We start from the raw sequence: 25,482 nt of genomic DNA on the forward strand, positions 1-25,482 counted from the left end.
CAATACCATTTTCCTAGGAAACCACTTTCTAGTCGCCGTTACGACGGCTGTCCACCGCATCACCGTTTACTACGGCCGTTAAGATACGGGCACCGCTGTCCTAGGAAACCCTAACTTTAGGCAGTTTAGATGAACTAACAGCAAAAATAAAAAATATGTATGCTTACTGTTACTACTGAAATAATTTGTTGTATAAATAATTACTTGTATATTGCTGTAATAAATATGTAAAATAATAAAAAAATAAATAAATAAATAAAATAAATACTTCAGGTGTTGGACGTATAATATTATTATTGATTATTTATTTATCTTTTGCATAACAAAATGGTTTTTAATTAAATTTAATGTGTAAAATTGAGCAGTCCAAAAAAAACCGTTACTTTCAATAAATTATTAGTTTTTTGGTTAGCTAAAATATATTGATTTAAAAAATACGTCGATTAAAGTACGTATTCTTTGTAGAAATATTTCAAATAAATCAATAATTTATCTACTGAATCATTTAACTTAATGGCAGATAAAAGTGAACTACGATAAATCCTTCAACTTTCGTATTTTTTTTACTCAAAAAAACTAAAAAACTGTGCCAACCAACCCCAGTCTTCCCTTTCTGAGTATCGCAATTTATTTATTGGTATAGAAAAACGTCAAATAAACTCACGATTCGATATATTTTGAGTATAAATTATGCGAAAAATGGGTGTATTTTACTGCTGAAACCCCTTTAAATCAAAGAACAAGATATAAACCTACAACTGCAATCCCTGCGAAAACCCAACATATTTTTTTGGTTTTTATGTTCATTCTGAATTTCTCTGGGTGCGTTCAAAGAGGCGACCATCCGTGTCTTACACATGTCGAGCAATGAGAGCATAATATATCTCTCAAATAGAACGCCTGCCAATAAGTTTTGTACGTATTTTATGGAATCTATCTGCGAACTTTCTAGTACACCCTAGAAAGAGCTGTCTAGGACAGATATGTATCTCAAAGGAAATAGAGATTTGAACCCTTAAGAACTATTGAAATTAATACTAACTTAAGGGCACAGTGATATTTAAGCACTGCTCAAACAGACAAAGTTTTAATTTAAATCATTCAAGTTGCATACTAATCAATTGTATTATTAATGTCCAGTACTAACATATTTTCTGCAACAATGAAGAGATACGATGCCAGTAGAAAATTTATTACATCACATATCTTAGGACAATTATCCACTCCTCAACAAGTAAACCAAACAATAAGTAAAAAATATATTAAGGTAATAGAGAAATGTCTCGTTGTTCATTTTTTAGAATTTGAAATGTACTGTGTATTGATAAGTAGCATTAAAAATATTTTTAAGTTTATAACTCCCATGAAAACAGTCCATTGCATTGGCCACGCCCCTATTACGTCACGATTATGTTAAATTTTGAGCTTTGTTTGTGACTGTTTTAATTTAAATAGAACATCGTCACAAATCTTTAAGTCACAATTGTCAAATCCAAACATGTCGCGTTGTTGTAAAGACATATTTTGTGACAATTGCATTTAAAAAACGATGTATGAAAACATTTCTTCACAATATCCATATTACGAGAACTATTACTACTACTACTACTACTACTACTACTACTACTACTACTACTACCATCACGTCATTTCCCCGTAGGGGTAGGCAGAGAGAATGGACCGCCACACACGTCTATCCTGGCATACAATCCTAGCCTCTTCCACATTCATACATCTTGTCATACATGCCTTTCGGTTCTGTCTGCTTTTGACATGACCAGACTTAAGATTTTGGTTTATCTGATCATGCCACGTCTTCCTTGGTCGTCCCCGTCTAACGTTGCCGTTCATTTTTGCCATATACACTTGTTTAACCATTCTCTCGTCTTCCATTCGTTCTACGTGACCAATACAATTATTACCAATTATTACAATTACGTGACCAATACAATTATTACCAATACAATTAATACAAAATACAATTATTTTTAAAAAATCCAATTCACACGTTTTTATCCGTATTCATGGTTTGTGCTTTTTCCCTATTATGGTAATTACACCGGGCTTCAAATTCACAATCCTAAACCGTTGACCAAAACTCTAAGCCATCGCGCTACGAAGTTATCATAAGGCAACCCCTTTTCATTGAAGTATTTAACTTTATGCATATTTTTAACTTGTCTGTGTCTGGGCAGATGAAGAATTTCATCCTGTGTGTGAAATAGAACCAGAACCCTGGACGAGTGTTTTCGATGGCTGCTCTCAGGTAAACATCTTGAAAAACAAAACCGAATAGGAAAAAATTCGCCTTGTGGTGATTGGCCCGTTTGCTTTTCACGCTTGAGAGCCTAGATTTGATTCCCGGGAAGATTAACATAAAATAATGTTCTTAATGGTTTTCCAGTGAAGTTTTTTACTGTCCCTGGACGAGCACCTGAAGCTTTATAAGACTGATCACCTTACCTTTCTGTAAGAGATGATCGAGATACGCTACATTTGATTGGGCAATGTAGTACCCAATGCATTACCGGATGCAGATAATAGTTTGATGATGATAATGATATTATATACTTTAAGTTAATGAATGGCTCAGTTAGTCGGTACTCCGAACTTGATTGGAACAATTTTACTAACATAAAAATTGACTAATGATTTATTAAGTATGTGACTAACTGATATCTTTGTTTCATTTTAAACGATAATAATATGAAAAATAGCCTTTTTAAATTGTCTAAAAATATTATCCCCCAAATTTTATTTTATCCTCTGAAAATTTTTCTCTTGGAAAAAGATTTCCGTCAAATCGGAGTCTAATTTCTGCGCAGGGATTATCTTAAGAAAAACCCTTTTTAGAGGTATGATAATTAACTGAAGAAAAACGGCTTAAGAGGATAAAAAAATTAAAATATAAACGACAGTATTCGGCCAAGGTTTAAATAAAATTTACTCAACTGTTGAATGTTTTTTGTAGGCATTATAAAAAGATTTGATAAAAATAAAAACAGAATTTTAAGTTAGTAATACATGCATGTAAAACCCAAAGTTTTAACGTACTTGAGGATTAATTTTGTAAAAAATATCCAACTGAATTACTTAAGTACCCACAACCTCCATCTAATAGTTAGTAGACCAATGGCGTGCCATATGCACACTTTGTTACTTCTGAATGATTTTTTTTTCCGTTAGTCTGCCTTGTGGTTTTCAACTCAAAATGCAACTTTTCTTACGGTCACGGGTTCGAATCCGGACATGCAGCAAATTAAATATTTATTAAAATAAGGTGTTTCCATACTATAACATTTTATCGTCTGTGGACTGGCCTGAAACATAGGACTGAAAACTTTTAATTTATAGAACAATGAAACAAGATTGTTGCGCTGATATTAGGTAACAAATTTCCTTTAGTATAATGTGTATTTTTTAATTGATTACGCACATTGTAACACACTCAAAATTACACCTCTTATATACCTGATACCTTGTCATTTCAGTTAGTTTTTGTTTTATTGTAATAAACGGACATTAGGGGAGTAAACAACTAATATTCATATATTATCTTAAGCCATACATCATTACTGTATGCGTTGACAAATGCAACACCAATACATCCGAAACCAGCTCACACAATCGTAAAACATATCAGATTCCTTTATCAGAATTGGGATACTGAGGGCAATTAAAAGCAGGGATTTCCACAACTGCAGATAGGTTGTATTTTTGAAGTATACCTCTTATTATAAAAGAAAAAAAAACAGGTTTTGCGATAAAAGAGAATTAAAATTATGTTTACAGAAAAATAACAGATAAATGAATTTAAAAAATCAATAAAAAGCGTAAAGGCTCGATTAAATAATTTTATTATATTATTTACAATTTTTATAATTAACCCAAATATTTCAGTTTAAATGACCATTTTTAACGAGTTTTAAATAACTCTCTTATAGAAAATGGAAATCAAATTGGGGTAGAGTGGGGTTTAAACCTCATCCAAATATCATTAATATTTAAAGTATTAACATTGTGCTCAAAACATTTTGCTAAATATTACCAAATATTCGTACATAACCACGGTGTACACAAATTTAAAAAACCTCGAGTAACTAAACAATAAATTAAGGAAATGGTCCAATATTAAAAATTATATATTCATGTTTTAATTTATTAATTTTTACTAATACGCATATTATAAAAAAAACAATAACGTATACCTTACTTTGTGAGGCCAAAAGATTTGTGTTGAGCTGGAATAAAACATAATGGAAACTGGAAGGATGCATATTATTAAACATTACCAAAAATAAAAATGATTACAAAAACATATATTTCAATAAGCATCTGGACATAACGCTTAATAGTATATAAACCTTTACAATATCTCGCAGCAGTCTCCTGCAATGGTTTTTTTCTCTTAGACAAAATCTAAACTTGTACACTTATCCCGAAAATGGCTTTCGTTTTAGAGAATTTAATATGTTTTTCCACGGAAATTTCGTTTTTGAAATTTTGAATTATTTTAGTGAATTTTTTTGTATGTTTTGCATAGTGCTTGTGAACTATATTATACTGACTGCGCATGTGTGAGAGAAATCATGATAAAACTGGATCATTATTAACATTTTGGGGTAACATTTTGCTGGTCGCCGTGTTACAATGAATCGATTATTACTTAGCAATACAAACACAAATTTACAGAGAACGTTAAATTTGAACACACATCAAAGTAAAAGACAGCTTGTAAATATGCTTTTGTATCATTAGTGAAATGGCTTAAATTAAACAAGGGTTTTCTGGTTCATGACAAACAGTCATTAGTGATCTCGAGGTTTTCAAATATTGCAAAAACCTTAACTTATTTTCGGAAAATCCATTTGCCTGTATGCTTTGACGTGTGATGATAATTAATATTTTGTCAATCTCCACATTCCAAAGGACTCCTTAGTAATAAATGCCTCGAATAAATTGTTTTAAATGTATTAATTTTAAATTTTAGGTAACTGTAATTTATTCATTCAAAATTACACTAGGTTAAATATTTATGAACTTATTAAGGCTTTTTAGGCTATGCCCGTGTCAAGCCACAATACATAACAATAAAAATACATAGTTAAATTAATTAGATAAAATTATAATGACAAAGAATAAAAATCTAGAAAAAAAAGTAAGTTGTAATAAATAATAAAATTTCAAAGACTACAATGCAAAAAAGATAATCAGAAATAATTTTTTAAATAAAAATTATAAACATTAAGAATCACACATAATCAAATAAACAAAATAGTGGTACCATTAAAATCAACAAATAATAGTACAATATAGTAGTATGAATAAAAAACAAAATAAGAGGATCATTTAAATCAACAGAAAAAGAATATATATATATAAAAGCATAATTGAAATGATAATTGAGAAATGTTTTCTAGAACCTCAATCAATACTATGGTATGAAATATAAGAAATAGGAGCAATAAATCTTATGCAAAATAATAGTACGTACTTAATTAAATTTTACAAAAATACATATTGAAAAAAAACATAATAATTATCAATCATATCAAAAAGCAAATAAAAGTAAAAGGATGAAAGGAAAGCAGATTTGAAAATTTTTGCTTATCTCGAACTTAAAAAAAATTGACAACCTCGTCCAATTAAGTAATTATTTATGTTTTCTATATTTCATTCGTTAAGGTATTCTCCATACCTGTTGTAATTTGTTAACTTATGTTTTCATTTGAGTAATAAATTTATTTTTTGATTGAATTTGAAAAATACGTGTTTATTTTATTTATTAACGTAGTAGTTAGAGTGTGAGTTCGTTGTTAATTTTGTATATTTCGCGTTATGTCTGTCTTATTACCGGTTTCCCAAACGACATGTAGCTCAATTTGTTTTAAATGTGAATTTCGTAAATTGTTGGTTTCATCGTACTTATCTTCAAAAAATCACACGAGATGTATATTGCAAACTTGATCAAAATGAATAGAAGCTTACGCTTATAAACGGTCATTTTCTCCTGTTTAAGGATAAACGTTTGTCTTTTTTTTAAAGCCAATCTACAGACTTGGTAAGCCCTAAAATATTGGCATTAATGAGAAATATTTACTCCAAACATTCTTAAAATCTACTTAAATGAACAAAGTGTTTATTTAACAAAAGTTATGTATGTAGCATAATCTAGGCGGAAATGATAAGTGTGATATCGCGAGTTAGGAAAGACAACACCGCTTGCTTCTTAAATGCGTGACCTTGCTGTAGGAACTCATCGACAGTACCGTTTAGTGAGATTTCGTTCACTGTTCACTGGTCTTAATATATTATAAAGAAAACGAAAAACAATATGAAGTGAAATGAACGTACAATTTTCTATGTTGGATAAATATTGTTCAAGGATATTTTAAAGAGAAACGTTCTTTTAGGGCTCGGATTTATCTGTTACCAGTTTTGTAATCAGTATAAAAACAAATAAATAGCGATGTTGCCTTTTCTGATTGCCGGCCCTTTTGAACGGCAAATAAACCCTTCAATCAATCTTTATATTCACTCCGAGCCCCACTTTACAACATCGACTTGAAGTAAAAAGAAAAAAAACCCTTTTATTTAAATTGAAAACAGAGGGAATACTCAGGGCGATCTAATTAGATACATGTGTTTCATTTATTTATGGATATTTGGTAATTTTTTACACAACATCAGGCCAGGAGACCCAATTACAGTAGTAAATTACAACATACAACTCCCAATTATGAGAAAACTCTCAACGAATTTTTTAGATCTCACCGGAATCGAACCTGGAACCTTCCGTGCGAGGTAAGCGTCTTAGCGATACAACGGGGTTACCAAATTTTATATAAACAGCTTTTAAGAGATTTTATTCATGTCTTCATTGATATGGGTTTAATTCCTAGTAAGGTTAACGTAAACTATTTGTATATTTATTCAACTTCTCGTACAGATATGTATGTAGAATGAAAATAGTAAAAATAAATTTTATGCTTACTGTAAGATGATATGAATGGATATGTAATTAAAGGAAGTGTAAATATGAGTTTAGATAATAATTCTCATGTCAAATAACCTTCAAAATAAATAAAATAAAAAAAAGTATGTATATATTTAAACATTGGCGGGGTTATTGCTTAATGGTTGTTTCTTCTAACCAACCAAAAATGCAGGAAAGATGAAATATCCTTAACAGATATCCACACTGTAGTTAAAAATAGTTATCACGCGCCATTGTTCTTGAACTTTGCAACAATGGTGATTGGACTCATAAAGGTAATAAACCAAAATCAGTGATCGAACATCCCATTTTCAAGACAAATAAAAACGATTTTTTTCTTAGTACTAGAATTTACTACTAGTACTTTAGCCTTGTACATGACACGTAAGGCTACTTAATACAGGGGTCCAAATATATGTACAAAAAAAAAAAAAAACCAACCAAAAATGAAGAGAACGAGAAGACACAACATTAAAAACGCAATAGTTAAGTTAATAATGTTCTCTTTTACATTATTTTAGAGACTCCTTGCATGGCAGGCAAACGCGTTGATTACTACACTACGAGGCTGACAATATAACAAGTCTTTAACATCAAAATATATTTTTAATTATTTAGAGACTGTTCCGGGCGATCGATCTGTCGATCTCGAAACGTTACCTCTAAATTCATTTTTAGGGTAATATTTTTAATTGATTTAATCGCATTTTTTTATAATTGATTATAATTTGTAATAAGGGAAATTTATAATTTGCTGAAAAAATTTTATGATTTGGAAATATTTATAGATTGACTCGAATTAAATTATTTTTTCATTATTCCATTCCCGCACCTAATGGTGTACAGAGCACTGCATTGCCACGCCAATCGCAGCGTATCGTAATATCTTTTTTCTTACTCAAGGGTAAGATGATCAGTCTTGCGTTTCATAGTCCCAGGTCCAGGGACTATAAAATATTTGAGTGTAAAAACACCCTTTTTAGTAAATACGCTCTGACAATTTTACAACGATGCAGACAAAATATTTTAACATTGCCTGAATAAACAAGTTGTACCCTAAATAACATAATACATCGTTTATTATTATGCAAAACTTAAATAGAACATCCGAATTTTTTTTAACCAAGATTCTAAAGACAGATTAACTCAGGCTCGAGGGCTGATTTAATAAGACCTGAAGCACCAAATTTAATACCATGTCACAGTCAGCGATAGACGATTGTTAAAATATAATCATACGTTATTCATTGTTAATCGCTTACTAACCAAATTTTTTGGCCTAGATATTTTATATGTAATTTTAAAAAATTTTGTTTGGTTTCGGTTGCAAGATTCTGAGTGACAGATTCTTCTTTATCACATAAAAATCCCTCCGAACAGCAAAAAAATAATTGTCATGCCCAAAATGGCGATATTTCTAATTGCCCGAGACCCTAATCAACTAACGCCCGAAGGGCCGATCAACTGAGACCCGAGGAGTCAATCAACTGAGGCTCGTAGAGCCGATAAAATTATGCTTGGAGGTCAAATTACATGAGGCCCGAAGGGATGAATTTTCTAACACTTAGCTGACGTCGACGGTTGCTTGCGAGTGACACTTTATTTGACATTAATTTTTTGATATGACTGGGCCTTAGAATAGAACCAAGCGCAAAATCGTATCAATCGTTGGCATTAAGACTCGAGACAAGTTAATGTGGATTTTAAAACCTATGTGCCAAAGTAAATAAGTAATTCCGATTTGTTCCCGTTCACCCTTCAATTGTAAAATGTATAATTAATGTACGTATTAGGCTCTGAGAACGTATGAATGTAAAATATTACGTTACAAAATGTCTCGAACGTGTGTCGTATTTGCGAACATATCAGCATCGGAGCGCTTCGGTTTCGAAGAAAATGTTTGAAGGTATGATTTATTCATAAGGTCACGCCATAGTACACAGGGCTGGAAATAGTCCTACATTTCTCATTCTGTATAAAAGGGCTTTTCATTTGTCACCTAATAACAAAGGATTGTTGTATTACCGGATTGTAGCTTTGGCAAATTATTTCCGTTCTGAAGGGAAAAATTGCGAAAATGCCTAAAAGTCAAAACGTAGAAATCTTTAATGGACTTTCGTAAATAAAAAAACCCACTTAAAATGCGCGATATAAACATTTACAGCTTTTTACTAACGACAATACAATAAATAATCAAATTTCTTTATACACATCCAATGGCGTTTGATGAATATAACCGTTATTACTACACTAACCATATCTAAGAAATAGAAAAAAAAGAGAAACTAAATCATGATTCACATTTATGTAAGAAGGAGATTTACATACCTCCTTAGTTAATATTTATTTTTTACAATGATAACGAAACTAGTCGTTGATATGTTTTTTGTTTTTTTTTTATTATTTGTAAATCAGAGTCAAAAATATTTTAAGAAGTACAATTCAAATAAACAACATTTTCAGGAGTTACCGTAACGCAACTCAAGACTTAAATAACAAAATAATTATTTTTAAACAAAGAAATAAAACTATGTGGTTAACTGTTAACAGATGTGGAAATGTGGATGTTCAAACATGGGCAGAATTGTAAATATTACACAGTGTGTAATGCGGCCACTTAAACATGCAATATCCTGGATTAAAACTAAAGATATGAACTCTTTTTTTGTATGATTTATTTTGTTGCCTTTTAATAATAAGGAATATTTTTTTTTTTTTTTAATTATTTTTTATTTCCTTTTTTAATTACTTTAAAAAAATACCATATTATCTTTTACCGAATATTTTATTTTTTCTTTCTTATGTTATATAAAAATATTATAACTGTCCATTATTTATTACAGGAGCAAAAATTCATTAACATTTTCTTGTATACCCCCAGAAACAGGCCATGCCTTTGTGGGATTTTTCTTGTTTACTATTTTTCTAATAATATGTATTTCATTGATATGTAATTATGTTTTATTTTTTATTACTCTGTTATTAGGTTTATTGTAAAAAAACACACTTTTTTTTTTTAAACCAGCCAATGGCAGGTTATATGCTCTGTAAATGCCTAGACTTTCATATTCCCTTTTTAAAAATTATTTCCCTCTCTGTTGAAATAAATGTAAATATGAATAACTCCCTAGGGAGGAAATCCAGCCAGTCTGTAAGCATTTGGACATACTCAAACATTGTTGAGTATTTTTTTACTCAAGAATCAATTTTCATGGTCGAATACTTCTGGATTATTATGCAGAGAGTTATTCTCACTTTTTTATTAGACGTTCTCAATTGTATCACCGCGTTAATCATCAGGGTTGGTGTTTTTTGTTTGAATATGTATTTAGCATTATGTAAATGAAATTTATCCGTGTCGTACTCGTTGTATAAGCAACTTGATTATATAAAGTCTTTGTCGCTTTACATTCAGTTTTAATGCGATTACTTTATCACTCAGTATGCATCTGAACGGCAGTGAAAATTTAAGGTATTTAATCAGCATTCAGCAGAGGCTTTGGCACGTGTGAAATAAGCAAATCAATAAAAAGGTCTTTTTTATTGAAACAACACTTTCTTTTGTAGCTCGTTGTGTCGTAAATAAACGCCAACTCGTTTAATTAACTTGAATTATAATGTTTAAAAAAAACCATCCTTCATTGGATATATACCCACCGTAAATGGGTCGGATTAAATCCAGTTGTATTATAAATGATGAAATATATAAATAGTAAACTTTATGCATCATTTTCCAAAATGAAATCCTGTAAAATCGTACATAAAACTTTACTAAACGTTTCTTTATTGATTCAGAACATATTTCAACGAATAAATACTCGTAATACTGTGAAACGCAAAAAAATGACATAAAACTGGGTCTCTTCTGACCCAAAACCGTCAAAAACATGTATTTTTGAGCTGAGAGGCTAAAAAAGTAGAATAAAATGCAAACTGTACTCAAAATTAAAAAAATGTGAAATAAAAAAGCATTATGATTGTGAAGTAAATCAAAACACATTTTTTTTATTATTTTTATTTTTCTATTATTACTTTGTATATTTTTATTTTATTATTTTGTATATTGTTTAAATTATTTTACATATTGTTTTGATTGCCTGTTTATTGTTTTAATATATAAATAAATACTTTTGATTTATATATTGAAGAGTTTCTACTTAACACGGAATTTTCTAACAAGTCAGGACATAAAAAACATATAATTGTGTCTATGTAAAATTGTGTATTTTGTGCATTAAATAAAATAAATAAATATTAGTAAGTACCAATATATTAAAAGACTTTTTATGAACCAGTTAGTACAAATATTATTTTAACGCCTCATAAAATTAAGTTTTTGGTAATAAATACGCTTTTTTCTCACTTTTATTACCCAACTTTGTTGGTTAAAGGTTTTATTTAGTTTAATGCCCAGGAGAGAAACATTATATCGATGAGCGATTAACAGGAAAACAGGTTTTATAAAGCAAAGTTTTCACATAATATTGCCCATTGCGAAATTTATTTGGTGATAAATTAGGTACACGTATTTTATGATTAACGGTTTTCATTCCTTTATTTAAAAAAATATTCACTAAGTTAATTGATACTAACCACGGAAAATGAAAAAAATAATTGTATGACTGTGTAAATATTTTTTTAAACAAGTGCGGCAATCTATGTATTTTTCATACATACTTCATGCATTATTTTTCTGTTACGTTTTTTGCATTAAAAAATCTCTCATCGCCATCACGATTTCCCTATCCGCATCTATTGGTGCGTAGGTCACTGCATTGGCACTCCAATTGCAGCACATCTAGATATTTTTTGTCACGCGAAAGATAAAGTGATCATCCCAACGCTTCGGGTGCCGGTCCAGGAATATTGAACTATTAAAGCGAATCACCTTTAAAACCAATGTATCTGTTTTTTTTTTTTTAATCAGAATTTTTACCTAAGAGTTGTCATCGGATGAAAACGCTTCAGGGTTTTAGTCATTCTTCACACCCAGAACTGTATTATTTACTTGGCCAGATACTGGAATTTAAGCCGTCAGTATTATTATTTTCTTTTTAAATTTCATATCAAATGTCTAAAGCATTTTTATGAAAAATCATTTTTTTTAGCTCAGATACTCATATGTACAGTAAAATGGCGAATTTTAAGAAAACCGATCGAATGACATTTTATTTTTACTTTTGCTTTAGTATTTTTAAAAACAACGAAACAAAAAAGCATTCATTCAAGTCATGGGTTCAATTCCCGGCAAGGTGGATGTGAAATACTGTGTTTTAACTGCAATATTTCATTTTCTCGGACTAGCATCTGAAACGAAGGATAATCATCTTACCTCCATATAACACATGATAAACATACGCAGCATTTGGTTTACTAACGCAAGAAAGTAAGAAACGATAGAAAGGGGGCTGAAAATCAATTTTCATTTTAAAAAAACATAAAAAAATAAAGCATGATTATATTTTTAACTCGCATTCCGTTTTTGAAAACGATGGAAAAAAACAAAACGTATGTTAATTATTTCACGCCGCCTCAATTCGCATTTTTCTCGTACATTGTAAATAGGCCCTTAAATTTGAGTATTCAACGAAGCAAATGATTGGCTCTCAGAAAACCGCTGCGGTTCAGTACCATGGAATCGATCACGCCTATCTATCGACAGAACACAGTGAACATGTATACATTTCACTCACAGTTTATAGTAGTAAGGATTAAGTCTAAGTGATGTTCGACGATACCTTGGATTACGACTAGTCTAAGGATTATATTTAATCCACCAGCCTCATTTTTTATTTATATTTATTTTTCCCACACAGAAAACGGAGTAGAACATTACGAAGAGATTACGTCAGTGATACTGCAACACCGTTGTCAGGAGATCCTAAAAAACGCTCTGTTCATATTGTTAACGAAAAGGCGGACTGTAATGGAAAAACGAATTTTATTCAGTTTTGTAAGGCGTTGGGATGGAAGTATTTGAATAAAGGATAGGAACATGGAATGGACACCTATCTTTAACATGATGTGAATGTTCTTCAATTTCGGGCACTGGATTATGAAATGCTTTATGAAATGAATCAATGTTTACAAAGACGCGCAACGAATTCAAGAACTTTTATTCAATGTGATGTTATGTGTCAAAATTTTGTGTGTTTTGTTCTAAATAAAATTTTCTAATTTTGAATTCGTCCTACCTTTATGTCAGGTAGGTGCCATAAGGATGGGTCAAGGAAAGGATGGGAAAAAAGGTAATCGGCCAGGAATAACATTCAAGTCCAAAATATCAAGTTTATTTGTAGCTGCTCGTCAAACCATTATTGACAATTCAATTTCATAATTTAAAAAAAATACTTACTTGTTTATTTTTATTACCTTATACTTGTTTTTTTATTTTTTACCATTATATCAAATTGCACTGTAGTATTGGCAAATACGCATTTCATAGATACATATTTTTATTTCTTATTTTTTCGTAATAATATATGCTTGTTTGTTTATGAATTTAACTTAAAAATGTCTTTCTTGCTTACCGTAACACTTTATTTATTGTTTGCCTTACAGAATTTATTTCATAAGCTTATATCTTTGCATTCTTTGTTTATATGCTTACTATTTTTTCTTGCATACCTTTGTTATTATTGTTTTTTTTTTTTTACTTTGTATCATATTCTTTCTAACTAATTTCACATATTTTTTCTGTATATTCTGTTTATTATTTAGTATGTTAGCATGTAATTCATTTTTATTTTTTGTAAATGCCTTTTGGGCGTTAATGAACAAAATAAATAAATAAATGCTGTTATTTACTTATCAAATATATAACTTACAATTATTATAACCAAATATAGTATCTTTAGTATCAGGTATAGAAGAAACATTCACATTCTTCACAATATTTTAAATAATCCCACTTTGCCTGTTTATTTAAGAGAGCTCTACCAACCTTTATCACAACACGGACTATCTTTTCTTTCTAGTAACGAGTATACCTTTTTAATACCATTTCATCGCTCTAATTTTCTTTCCTTCTCTTTCACAGTAGTAGCTGCTCGATTGTGAAATAATCTACCCACTAATGTTAGAGACGCCCCTTCTTTATTTTTTTTATTTTTTTTAATTTAAATCTTAAAGTAGGGCACACATATCATACATATTGTTATGTGTGTTCTAATAATAACATTGCAAATATATTTAATTTATAAATTGTTTATCACATATGTCTTGACCATTATTTTAAATTTTGATTATTATTTAAGTAAAGATCGAAATGCACTTTCTAAATAATATGTAAGTTGTTTCTTTATCCTTCTTATTCCCTTTCCTCTCTTCACAGTATAGTGTTAATTTTTTACTATATTTTTATTTTGTTAATCTTTGTTTTTAATTTTTGTATAAAATTGAAAGATTCAATATGTCCATGTATTTGTAATTTTCTCAAACTGAACGGTTTGGGTAGGTAGGAAAAAATGCCTTAAGGCAATATGCCCGCCCTTATATGTTTATAAATTGTATATGTATATAAGATGAAGAATAAATATTTCAATATGAAAACTGTTTTAGACAGTTGATGAATAGAAATCGGTGGAAAACAGCCGGCGTGAAAATTTTTGGGACAAATTAAAAGTTTAATTTTCTCTTTGCCTTATTTTTTAAATTACGGTAAAATACGAATGACAGGAATAAGGAAGATAAAGAAAGGTGAGGCAAGAAGATAAATGTATTTTTCAAGCTGTCACCGCTATCGGCAAATAAAAACACAGGTGCTACGTTCGTAAATACAGGTTGAATTAATTTATTCATAATTACCTTTCCACACCTAATAGTGCAAAGGGCACTGCATTGTTACACCAAACCAGTGCATCTTGATCATTTTTGTTACTTTGAAGGTAAGATGATCAGCCTAACGTTTCGGGTGCCAGTACAGGGACTATAAAATATTTTTATATAATTACACCTTTATAAATAAATATTTCGTCGGTAATCGAACCCGAGACCTCTTGCGTGGTAAGCAAAAGCATTTATCACCTCTCCGAGGCCAACAATACGTGAAAATAATGAATACTATCAATTTAACGGTCTTTACAGATTTCAAAACAACTTAATAGACAAATATCTAGGAAAAAATACACATCAACAAGACTATAAGTGCTATACTTCTCAAAAACGCGGAGATATTGTTTCAATTTTTTGTGGAATAATTCGTCGGTGGTGTTGGCGCAGCGAGAATTGAGGCGCAGATCTCCCGGTCGTCAGACACCAACTGGGCAAAAACTATTACTATAACTTGGCGTTTAGCCGCTTGCGTAGGCGAAGAAAGGACAACACGAGTTGAGTTGACTCCCAAGCGCGTGTAACTTATGCTCAAGCCATCCTAAATCTCGACCACAAAGAAGACAACTTTGTATCGAAAATCATCATGAGCGACGAGGCCCATTTCCATCTCTGTGGATATGTAAATAAGCATAACTATCACTTCTGGAGCATTGGAAATTTGCGTTCAACCCCCAAAGTGCCATTATACCTACTCATGATGTGGTGTTTACGCTGGGGATGTCATCGGGCCTCTTTTTCTCGAAAACGCAGCGGGCCAAATGACTACTGTGTACGGCAAGCGCTACAGAGCCATGCTCGACGACTTTTTGTTTTCCTCAATTGGATGATTTGGGATTCAACAAAATGTGATTTGATTTGAAAATGTGATCAAATTAAGCAACGGCGCATACTGCACGAGCCACAACCAACATTCTAAAGGCCGCATTTCCGGGTAGCCTTATCTCTCGTTTTGATGATTCGCACTGGTCGGTAAGGTCACTCGATTTAACCATTCCAGTTTATTTTTGTAGGGTTTCTTGAAGTCACAAGTCTATGTCAACAATCTTCAGATTGTTGAAGTTCTCAAAGACAACATCCATCAAGAATGCGAGAACCTATCGATCGCTGGAAATTCTGGAAAGATTGATAGAAAATTCCATAAATCGGGCCCGCATAGTCATTTATTCTGGCGGCGGTCAATTGGCCGATATCACTTTCTCGACTTAATGGAAAAAAAAGACATCAAATTAACACAATTAAGAAGCAGAGAAATAAAATTTTATTAGTAAAAAAAAAAAAAGCCAATGATTTTCTGGTGACAAGTTTTGCACTACTCTGTTTATTTATTTTTTAAATCAAAATTTTATATTTGCGTTTTTATGATTTACCCAAATATTTAATTTTGAGGGCCATTTTCAATGAGTTGTAAATAACTCACTATTAAAAAGTAGGAATCAAGTTGGGGTAAAGTGAGATTTGAACCATGGACCTTTGGCTCGTAAGTCTAGCCACAGGACCACAAATAGATTTATTAATTTTAGTGATCTGATTGCAAGATTCGGGTATAAAATCATTTTAACATGACAAAACAAACAAAACACAAATGACTGTTTTTCTAAACAATAATTGTTGGCTTTTGCCACTTTGAAAAATCAATATTGAAATTATTATATATTCAAAAAAAAAAAATTGATTATGTCGTTGGAACAGTGGTAGTAGGGCAAAAATGAAAAAGCAATCTGTTTTATGAGATTAACGTAAAAAAGAAAAATAATTTGACTAAAATACGATTTTTAATTATTATTTAAAATAAAACGTCAACTTTTTATTTCTTTTTTTTTAAATTGATTTTTTAAGCGTAAATGAGAAAAATTATATTTACTACATATTTAGGTAAAAATTACAAAAAAACGACACAATATACCACACCAAAAAGAGGTAGCTTTTTCTGTTTGCTTTTTTTTGACAAGTGGTAATTATTATTTTATTATGTATTTCTACTCTTCATATTTTTAGTAGCCTGTTTTAAAAATATCGGTGGCTTGGTCTGAAAAAGCCAATATCAAATTTCATATGTCTTGCTACCATTTCATTTCCTAAAGTCGATGTCAATTAAAAAAACTTGTACATTTGAGTGACACACGTGATTCTTTTATCCAGATATGCATGTGTTTTAAAAAAAAAATATTTGTTACGAACGAACAAATAGTTCGTTGAAACGCCACAAAATAGGTTGGTAATTTCTCACCTGTTGTATTACGGTTAACAACATTGGTTCATCCCAGCCACAGATATAATATAGGTAGATTTTAATATATTCAAGGATTTAAAGAGATAACACAATAAGGAAAATGACAATTCATGACTGCCAAAGTAACTTCTTCATTCTCTGAGGTACGCTCCAATTTATCGAATTATTACACAAAATACACTGCAACTGTAAGGGATAAAAACTCATTATTACAGTTGTCAAATACACTAGAGATATTTTTACAGTACATAGATTACAAATAAATAAATAAAGTAATAAAATGTAACAATGTTTGAAGTATGTGCAAATGTTTGTAGATAGGCTAAAGTTATTTAGATCTAAATTTGTTGCAACAGAGAAGAAAAACATTTTTGAGGAGAGAATATAGAAACCTGTAAATGCATGGACTTATATATTGCTTCTCGAAAATGTTTTCCGTCTCTGTTGCAACAAATTTAGATCTAAATAACTCCCTAGGGAGAAAATCCAGCCTGCCTAAAAGCTTTTGGACGCACTCAAACATTGTTGATTGAACTAACTGGTGTAAGAAGTATAAGTAAAAAATGGGAGATTGTTTTCAGACGTTGCCTAGTAGGTGAAATGGATCAGCCGGATAATTCTCACCTCGTTTCAGCTCTTTTACTTCACAAAAGTAAACAGAGGAAGAGTAAAAGAAATGTAAATATTTATACAAAGGCATAATGGCGAATGTTTTACGAAATTTGTGGCCGCTTAAACCAGCCAATGACTGGTCATAAGCCCTGTAAATGCCTAGACTTCCATATCCCTTCTCAAAAATGTTTTCCTTCTCTGTTGCAACAAATTTAGAATAATATTCGTTGCTTCAATTTAAATGTGAAAGTTTGTTTTATTTTATGTCCTTAACTTTTTGTATTTAATATAAATTGTGCGTTGGCGGGCTTATTGCCTAGTGACATTTTTCACTAATTAAATAAGTGTTATTTATATCATTTACGCTTCAAAACGTTTAAATTAAGAATAAAATAAAAATGCAATAAACTGTATTTTTATTTAAATAATCTTAAATAAATATGAAAGAAAAAAGCAAGATGGATAAAGAATATGTTTTTTCAGACTCGATTTAAATAAAGATAGTTTCGTTTTATTTATTTGCAATAATTTTAAATAAATCTATACACCTAAACAGCTTTAAAAAAAACAAGACCAATTTAGGTAAATTAATAATACAGATAATGTTAACAAAAAAAAAAAAAAAACTTAATATGAAAAAAAACATTGAAATAGATAGTTACAGAAAGAACATCTGTCAGTAAAATTAAGGAAATAAATACGTTTGATATTTATGTATTCTAAGGCGAAACAGCTGTTTTTATACTAAATAAATCGAAATATTTTAAACTTGTTTCACTTTCATAATTTAATGAAGGATTCAGCAATTGAAATTGGAAGTTTAATTTAGCGAACAGAACACCTGACAGCAATCACGAAAACCTGGATCTGGAATGCTGGGATAATCAGGTATATTTTACATAGTCATTCATGTATATAGATTGGTCTTTAAGACAAAACCCTTAAATTTATTAAATTTCATTAATTATTTATGTTTACAGTCTAACTTTTAAATTTTTTTTATCCATTAATTTAACTCTGTAATAATTCATGTAGAATCTCTCTATGTTTTGACCAGTAAAGAATACAGTTCTATGTTTGAAATATAATCAGAATGGACGAGTATTATTGATTCGATAGTTGCATTTTATGAGAATGTATAATTTATAAAGAAAATGGAAGGATGTTGTTTTTTTATGTTTAAAAAAGTTTGTTTTTAAATGTTTACAAACAACTTACCATTTATTTCTTTTCAATGATTTTTCGTTAATTTTAACTGACCTTCAATACATTTTGGAAAATAGCATTCATGAATAGAGTGGCACTCCTGTTGGTGAAAAGAGCTGAGTTTGATTGACCTTTGCAAAAAAATATATTTATGAGAAAATTAATTATTTTATGTATTGGAATTCAACCATAAACAAGTACCTAGGTACCTACTTATTAATGAAAAGTATTTTTCAAGGTAATAGCAGGCAGCCAAAATTCGGGCGGGACAACGACTGTCAGGTCCACTAGTATGCATATACAAATATGTTTGTAATACTTTATTTTACTCTACATAAGTACATACACAAAATTGAAGTGTTAACATTGAATAAAACTTAAATTATATTCATTTCATTATATTCATTTATATAATATAATATAACGAATATAATATGTCACTACAACTAGCATTCATTGATTTTGAGAAAGCTTTTGATTCTGTAGAGATATGGGCAGTAATGAAAGGTTTAGATAATTGTAGAGTAGATCACAGGTACTCAGAACTCCTAAAAAACATATACAATAATGAAACCTTTATTGTACTGCTCCATGAACCGAGCGAAAAGTTCCGCATAAGAAGGGGAGTAAGACAGGGTGATACAATATCCCTAAAATTATTTACACTAGCTCTGGAAGATGTCTTCAAAACTCTTGACTGGAACGACAAGGGTATTAACATCAACGGTGAACTCATTAGCAATCTCAGATTCGCAGGTGATTTAGTCTTATTTGCTAAAGATGAGAAAGAACTCGAAAACATGATAAACGAAGTTAATACAGCATCCCTGAAAATAGGCTTGAAAATGAATGCTTCAAAAACTAAAGTAATGAGTGATGCAAACTAATCATGTATCATCTTAGTAAATGGAGAAATAATTTAAAAGATTGATAGTTATATATACTTAGGACATGAAATAAAGCTCCGAAAAAGATAATCAAGAGGTAGAAATAGAAAGAAAGCGAGGTTTAGCATGGGCCGCTTTTGGTAAACTCTCATATGTCCTAAAATCTCCGAAGTATTTACATTACTTAAAGAAGAAACTTTTTGATGCTTGTGTTCTCCCTGTACTGACATGTGGCTGTAAAACTGTTGTGTTCACGAAAAAAAATTTACACAAAGTATCAGTGACACAGAGAGCCATGGAAAGGAGAATGCTGGGTATTTCGTTGAGAGACAGAAAAACCAATACATGGATTAGAGCGAGAACAAAGATCACCGATGTGGTCCATAGGGCTGCCAACCAGAAATGGGAGCTGGGCTGGTCATATAGCCAGAATCACAGACTCTAGATGGACCAAAAAAGTCCTGGAATGGCGACCCAGAACGGGTAGAAAAAGTGTCGGCAGGCATCAGACAAGAGACGGCTGATGATGATGATGATGAAAACTGAAATAATTTAAAAATAGGTTTTGCACTTACAATACAGAACTACATTAGTTTTGTGTAAATAGTATTTATTATTTAATTGAAGTAGACGGCATGTTTAAAAACGCCAGATTACTGGCAGGGCCTACTAAGCGAAATGCCGGATTAAAGAGCGAGTACTGTATTTCATTTTTCCTGGACTGGCAACAGAAACGTAGGATATAAAACGTAGGTAGATATTGGATAATCGTTGAATTTGATTAACAAATGCAGATCCTATGTACCGCTGAGTGCGGAAAAGAAAATGGTAACATGATTTAATTTAATTTAAAGCCTTAAAAGAGGATCAAACGTGTTTTAAAAATCGGTTGGCATATTAATTTTATTGTTACTTTACACACAATAATATAAACTCGACTTATTCAGTACTATATTTCATATAGCAGAATAATACAAAATGATTTAGCATCATTAACTCAAATGCATCTTACGCAATGATAATATCAATTTGCTTATACACCCAAAATTTGAAAAAAGTTTGCTCATATGACAAAAAAAGGTGGTCAAGTTTTTAGCATGAATTAACATAATTATTATTTCCTTCATGATTTGTGTTTAAAGATTCACAGCCCAATTTTTTTTTTAAAAACTCGATTAAAAAAAATGAAAACCAAAAATTGATTTGATTTAAAAATAGATGCAATCCTTAATGGCCCGGACTACCACCCCATCTACAAACCCCTTCGCGTCGCATACCTAACAGCTTCATTATTATTATCCGGTGCGTATCGTTGCATTGATCAAATTCGTTTTTAAATTAAAAAATCTGATTTTCCAATAAAATTATTATGATTTTTTTAAAACAACATCGAATGAAAAAAATCTTCTGAAAATTCGCGGTATGGCCTTGAAAAGCCGTGTATACAAGATTTTTTTGGCCTCAATCGGTCACGATGAAACCCGGTCACTTGGAAAAAAAAATTGGTTTAAACGTAATAAACTATTTATCTAATTATAATATCTATTACAAAGGATAATGAATAAGATTTCTGCCTTCATACGTACCGCATCTTTTGTTGTATCAATGGCCTGATATAAAAATATTTTTGACATTTGTTTGACGGTTGAAAAAATCTTGTAACACCTTTTGTGCGATTTCATCTCAAAGCAAAGATCAAAGGAAGGGTGGTTTGCGTGTTTCTTTGGGTAATAAAATATTATGACCTATTGTTGAAAAATTTTTTTAAAAGATAGGAAAAAAGTGAATTTTCCTATTAGTGAATGATTTATTTTAATACATTTTTCTTACTGTAAGTCTGATTTTCATTCCCCATTTTTTGTATTCATTTTATAAATAAGGCATGTTTTTATTTCTTTTACAATCTACTTTTAAATATAAAGTTAATTATAAAACTGTCACATTCCAAAAAAAGACTAGCTCTTGTGCTTGGAGAGTGACTGACACTGTTATATTTATTGAATAATTGGTTTTTCATTTATTCACTTAAATGTTAATTCTATTTTTTATTTTTTCAACCCATCCGTTCCTGTGATGTAATCGGCGGTGGCGTTGCAAATTGCAATCAATGCATAAATATCTCGGCAACTACTATGAATATTTACACTATTTTCTGTAATCTTCAAGTTAACTTTAACAAAAAATAAAAAAAAAGTCACATATTTAGGTTAATTAGATAATCTTAAATAAAATATTTGGTCCATCAGGATCTACGAAATTGACAAAATATCGTGTACCCTGAGAAAAATCTATAAAACGTTCATTTGAAAGCAAAATTTGTAATCGAATAAGATAATAAAGCAAGACACGCATATAAATATTTTTTATTAGATAAAACGAGACAGTCATTATCAGGCGATCATATACTAACCTCAGGTTAACTAAGGTTACTCTTGGGTAATCTCAGGTTGACACAAAGTGACTCGAAGGAGTTTTTTCACACTGTATGTTAAAATACATTTTAGTCATTATTGTTTATTGACTTGCAACGATTGCTGTTATTAATTTGTCAAATTTTGCACTTCCTCGTATAACATAAATATTAATTGAATACAAGTCCATGCGTGGATTAAATTAGTTTTAAGGTTATAGGTATAATACATATCACCGATTTATCACTCAATGTAAAATATTACTGCAAAGTCCATTTTTGCATTTAATTACAAACGATTGCCCACTGTCATTAAAGTTAAAATTGTATTCAAATAATTACTTTGTGAGACATTTTAATTTTGGGTCGATTTCATGTACAATATGAAATAAAGAACGGTAACATAAGAAAAAATAAAAATAGTTTAAAAGTTTTGACATTATTTACAATACTTGACATCTGAATACAAAATGAATATTTATATGCTTTGTTTTATTTTAATCAATATAATCGTTGTTATTCCAAAAATTACTAAAGTTCGTATGACAAAACGGAAACACGTTTTCATAACTGTCTAAATTAATACATCCCATTGAAAATAATGATTAAACTCTGGAAAATCAGGCCCTTGATTCAAGTCCTCAAAACTATAACAAAACTGCAAGATAACTTTATATCAAATTGGCTTCAGGATAAATTATCATTTAATAAAATCACATAACTGAAAAAAAATAACACCTTAAAACAAATGATTTTAATTAGTTTTGTGACAAATTATAACTGTATAAAATTTGGAATAAAAACATATATTACAAAAAGTGCAAATATCTTTTAAACTGTTTTTTAATCATTTATAATGGCGTTTGTGAAAAAATGTTTGATTTATTGATTCAAATAAGTTTTTAAAACGCGTAGACATTACATTGATATTTGTAGTACAATAAGAATAGAAATCCAATACAAACAAAATACGTGAATTTTGTATGTTATATAATGATAAAACCATTTATTTAAGGAATTTCCTTGAAATTTTAGTTTTTTTAACATTAGTAATGTGATTTAATTTTAAAAATCCCAACCGATAAATACATGTAACAACATAAAGTATTAATAAAGGATTTTAAAATCTTTTAGAATATTTATTTTGTATTTAGTTAAAAAAAATTCATGTATACTTTTTAAAAAATAAATGGTTTCCACTTTAGTAATTTAAAAGTTTCAGTATAACGTAGTTATTAAATCCTCAATTATATTCTAAGAAGAGAATTATTCCTTTTCCATAATATTGCTATGCAAAAGTTCTCTGTGCTTTTTCTGTCATTTCGAAGAATTGAAATTAATTAAAAAGAGAGTTTTTGTTCTTGGGCAGATTTAAGGCCTTTCCAGTTACTTAGGTAAATTTGAATACTTTGCGTTTAATATTCAGAAAGAGACAAAAAAAATTACTTCAAATCTTGGCCATATATTTTCTTCATTTTTAAAAGCGTACGTGCACGAATTTAATTTCTTTTTGTTCTTTGTAGGTACTCACATAATTGTAAATGCTGATCATTCAGAAGACACGATAAAAATATAATAGTAAATAAATCTTAAGTCGTTATTTTTTGTCTGAAACATACCTGAAAATATTTTTTACAGTTATTCCCGTTTTTGTTATTTTCTTTTGTTGAACAACACTAGAACATTTGAATTTTGAAAGCGCGCGCGCAAACTTCGCGATTATAACATATGCGGTCTGTATATCACGTCGGAGCGTACCGTTGCGACGTTCTCAGAGTTCGAACGCGTACTAACAGCTTCTCGGTAACTTTGCCTGCGCTGTGATAGCCTCCCGCTAACAGAACTTACACGCAAGTCCGTAGGGTAGGCCCCGCACACAAGGACCAAGGGAGGGAATCCAAAAGGGCTGGGAAAATTACGCCACTCAGTAAAACCTACAAATCATACGCCAATTCACACAAACCGCACTAAGCAAATTAACTTTTCATTTCGATAATATTCTGCCAATGTTTTACAGATTTTTTGCAAAGAGTCATTAGGTATTACGTTGTGTTAAACCTGTTTTTCCAAGTTACTAATGGATATTGGCATTTTGTTACTTAAAAGTTTATATTCGAGAATCAATTTGATTTTAATAATACGTTTCCCTTGTGAACATTTTCACATCAAATAAACTACATACATATTCATTTGAAATAGTCTCTATTCACCAATGTTTTACCTTTTTTTTTTAATAAAAAAAAATATGAATAAATATCTCTATTTTCTTCGCATATTTAAATGTTTTGATATGTAGTGGTTTACTTAAAAAAAAAAGTAATACTGGTTAATTAAACGTAACTATTCCACCCTTAAACGGACTTTAATTTTTCTTTTGTGTATCATAATTGTTTTATTAATTATTATTCAAAACACAGATATAAAAACGAATTCAATTTAAATCGTATTCCGTAAACACCCTTCTATATCTCTTGTTAACACATTTGGCGAGTTAATATACATTATTTACAAAATCTACAAAATATTAACTTCAATAAAACTATACGAATTTCAAATAATGAACAAAAAAAACGAGATGCTAATTGCTTTAGCCATCAAACAAAGATTGTTAAATTAGGTTATATTTATATATAAACAAGGTTGATGTAATTTTATCAATACAAGTCTTGAATTTAGTTGAATCTCTATTTTCCGTGTCCTACATATATAAAATATAAATAAATCTAAACATATAATACCTACAATTCATAATGCAACTTAAAACTAAGTAGGTTTACTCCAAAACAAATATGCTTCGAATAATCAGATGTAACGTATTTCGGTCGTGTAAGATTTTCTAAAATGGCGAACGATTGTTTTCAAACCATAGTGCTAAATAAATTTACAATTAATATTATTTGTATTTAAATTTATTTCAACAGAGAGGGAATAAGTTTTCGAGAAGAAATTTGGAAGTCTAGGCATTTACAGGGCTTATGACCTGTCATTGGCTGGTTTAAGTGGCCACTTTACACACTGTGTAACATTCACCATTCTGCCCATGTTTGAACATCCACATTTCCTCAACTCTTCCATCTGTTGACTTTTTTGAAGTGAAAGAGCTGAAAACTTTTATCACGTGGGTGAGATTCATCCGGCTGAACCAAATCACCTACTAGGCAACGCCTGGAAACAATTTTCCAATTTTTATACTTCTTCTTTTACCAGGTAGTAATTCAACAATGTTTGATTATGTCCAAATGCTTGCAGACTGGCTGGATTTCCTCCCTAGGGAGTTGTTCATATGTTCATATTTAAATTTATTTAA

The 25,482-nt window shown here is 30.3% G+C and overlaps 1 protein-coding gene across 1 annotated transcript in view; it reads right to left on the reverse strand.

Annotated features, from left to right (window-relative positions):
• The window catches only part of LOC148281008 (metabotropic glutamate receptor 2-like), a 508,075-nt gene extending 484,109 nt beyond the window's left edge, over positions 1-23,966 (reverse strand). The window contains 1 exon segment of the mRNA XM_088227463.1: positions 23,795-23,966. The gene's annotated coding sequence lies outside the window, so the exon portion shown is untranslated.
• Between the last annotated feature and the right edge of the window lie 1,516 nt (positions 23,967-25,482).

Source organism: Micrasema longulum, unplaced genomic scaffold (genome assembly GCF_059751315.1).
Source record: "Micrasema longulum isolate JH-2025_06_02 unplaced genomic scaffold, ASM5975131v1 h1tg000505l, whole genome shotgun sequence".
Taxonomy (NCBI): Eukaryota; Metazoa; Arthropoda; class Insecta; order Trichoptera; family Brachycentridae; genus Micrasema; species Micrasema longulum.